The 3414-nt window shown below is 41.2% G+C and overlaps 1 pseudogene; it reads left to right on the forward strand.

The window, feature by feature from the left end:
* The first annotated feature begins 2339 nt into the window (after positions 1 to 2339).
* LOC120852271 lies at positions 2340 to 2699 on the forward strand (annotated as a pseudogene).
* The last annotated feature ends 715 nt before the right edge of the window (positions 2700 to 3414 follow it).

Raw genomic sequence — 3414 nt, forward strand, 5'->3', positions numbered from 1 at the left:
GTCCACAGGGTCACAAAGAATCAGACACAACTGAGCGACTAATATGTCTTCTTCTTCAGACTAAAAAAGAGACCTGGGATATGACATCTACCTTATGCTGCAGCTACTCCAGGAGACTGGATAACTCTCTAGCACACAGAGTTAGAACTTACTTCAACTATCTGCTTACATTTCTAACTGACTGGTTGGCTTCTAAGCTTCTAGACGGCAGGGACTGTGCCTTACTCATCTTTGTATTTTTTTGTACTGCTAATGCCTGGGACTGGGCAAGCACAAGGAGACAGTACCCTGTTCACAGAATCCAAAGACATGGATTTGAATCTTCACTGTACTACCTACTACATATCCTGGAATAATTTACTTAATTTCCCAGACACTCAGTTCCTGCAGTAGTAAATGTGGATTACACACAAAAACTACTAGAACTGATAAACAAATTCAGCAAAAACAGGATACAAGATTAACATACAGAAATCTGTTGCACTTCTTTACACTAACAATGAAATATCAGAAAGGGAAAGAAAAAAATCTCTTTTAAAATCACATCAAAAGATAAATTAGGAACAAATTTGACCAAGGAGGTAAAAGGCTTATATGATGAGAACTATAAAACATGGATAAAGGAAACTGAAGATGATTCAAACAGAAAGATCCTATGCTTTGAATTGGAAAAACTAACATTTTTTAAATGGTTATACTACCCAAAGCAATCTATAGATTTAATGTGATCTCTATCAAATTACCCATGACATTTTTCACAGAATTAGAATGCCGAGGTCCAGTGCTGGTGGATCCAGGGTAATTCGAAGGGGAGACGGAATCGGCATCCTAGGAAAAAACTTATTTAATTACAGATATATAGAGAGATTAGAAACGGATAGTGTAGTAGGAAAATTAGTGGAGAAAAAGAGGCTGAATAACTTGGTTTACGTGGAATACCAATCACCACCTACGTAGGCCACAGGCATCTTTCCGTTCTCCTGAAGGAGAGGAGGTGCTGAGGCCTCCCCGGTCTGATCTTAGAAGCCCAGGCAGAATTAGCAGGCTTGGTGAGTACCCACATACCAGACAGGAATTCAGCCAGAAGGGGAAAGAACGACACGGGGGAATCAGTCTTTCCAGAAACTGATCCCATTTCTTTATTTTTCAGGTTTGCTTATATACTTTTTGTTATACATAGGGATGAATACAGAGTCACGCGAGGGTCAGCAGACCTGACCCTTGTCACATCAGGTGCTTCATATAAAATTATACAAAGGTCTGAGGGGTTTTACATCATCTTATGGCCATGAGGCCTGCTGACATTTTATGGCCCTTTCTGGTAACGGTCAGTCAACTAGAAAACTTATTTTTTTTCCAGGGGTGATTTTTTCTTAAACCAAGTGCCACCCTCCAAATAAAGTTGCATTCCTATAGGGTGAGGGTGTAGTGGGTTACAATCAAGAAAGGAATTTACTTAGCCTAAAGTTTAACATGATTAATCTTAAAGGTTAATACTTATTTTTCCTATATGCTAGTTATATTCATTATAAGGGCAAGGACCTTGGAGATTTAGCAGCAAATATTGGCTCAACAAATGAAAACCTTTCACCAATATAATTTCTAATCAACCCACTAATACTATACTAATAATTTTCTAACTTCTCAAAAGAGTCTGTATATAGAAAGTTTAAAGCATCTCGTGCCTCTCACGGTTGGGAGGCTGTAAACAATCACATGTGGCAGGACGAACCTGCTCAGGCAGGCTAGAGAAACTTCAGAGGAGTTTGTAAGTTGAAACACTCTTGTCACACCCAGGAATTTTTATTAACTGGAGCTGCAAGTTAACTTCTCTGAGAGAAATGGTGATGGGGGAGAGCCCCCCATAAAGTCAGAGGTGCAGGTGAGAGCATAAAACAGTAAAGTAGGCACTCTGGTTTTGGGGGTAGATGCTCGGGAACAGGGGGTCTCCTGAGGCTCGATCCCGCCTTTGTGTATGCCAAAGCCTCCTTCCTCATGACCTTTGCTATGGGCGGAGTTCCTCACGCTGGCTCCCGGCACTAGAACAAATAACTCAAAATTTTGTGTGGAGCCATAAATGACCCAGAATTGCTCAAACAATCCTGAGGAAAAACAACAAAGTTGGAGCCATAAACCTCCCAGACTTCAGACAATGCTGCAAAGCTACAGCAATCAAAACGGTGTGGTATGGCACAAAGACATACATCTGAATCAATGGAACAGAATAGAGAGCCCAGAGATAAACCCACACACCTTTGGTCAACTAATCTTCAATAGAGGAGGGAAGGATATACAGTGGAGCTTCTGGTTCCAGCTTTGCAAGAGCATGTAACATAAACATGAAGCTGCTCACCCACAATCAGCTGAGCTTGCATGTGTGGGGAGTGAGGCCCTATGGCTTCCCTCTGCATGGCCACTGAGGTCTATATCAACCCTGTGGAGTTCAACCCCAACTTCGGAGCATGTATGACACTCAAAGTGGAGTGGGAAGTGCTTCTGGAGGCTGCCAACAGCCTGCCTCTGATCAAGCTGCTCAAAGAGATGATTCAGGGATATAACCATGACAAGAAGTTTCTGAGAAAGAGGCACCATATACTGCTGAAGGAGGATGGTTGGAGGGCATTCTGCAATGCCCAGAGTCAGGATGTCTATTCCCCATCAGCCATGGGATCCCCAACATGTTGGTTGCTGAATGGTGAGGAAAGTACGTTAGTTTCTCGGTCATGTCTGACTCTTTGTGACCCCCTGGAGAGTAGCCTGCCAAGCTCCTCTGTCCATGGAATTCTCTAGACAAGAATACTGGCATGGGTTGCCATTCCCCTCTCCAGGGGATCTTCCCAACCCAGGAATGGAACCTGGGTCTCCTGTGTTACAAGCAGATTCTTTACCAATTGAACCACCAGAGAAGCCGGTGATGAGGAAACTAAGACTTAAAATTGTGCCAGGCACCAGTTTTTCACTCTATGATCATGTGTATCTTTGTTTACATGTATCTTGTTTGCTAGTCCTATCCTGTGTATCCCTAATCCTTGGCCTATTGGCACAACAAACACACTATGTTTTTGAGCTTGATATTACATTTTTTTCTCACTAAAGGTTCAAAACAAACAAACAAAAAGAATATACAATGGAGAAAAGAGTCTACAGCAAGTGGTATTGGAAAAATTGGGCAGACACATATAAATCAATGAATTTAGAACATATCCTCACATCACACACAAAAAATAAACTAATAATGACCTAAAGACTTAAACATAAGATATGACACCATAAAACTCCTAGAAAAAAAATAGGCAAACACTCTCTGACATAAATTGCACAAATGTTCTATAAGTTAGTCTCCCAAGGCAATACAAATAAAAGCAAAAATAAGCAAATGAGACCTAACCAAACTTAAAAGCTATTATGCAGTAA

This window comes from Oryx dammah, unplaced genomic scaffold (genome assembly GCF_014754425.2).
Source record: "Oryx dammah isolate SB20612 unplaced genomic scaffold, SCBI_Odam_1.1 HiC_scaffold_25, whole genome shotgun sequence".
In the NCBI taxonomy this organism is placed as follows: Eukaryota; Metazoa; Chordata; class Mammalia; order Artiodactyla; family Bovidae; genus Oryx; species Oryx dammah.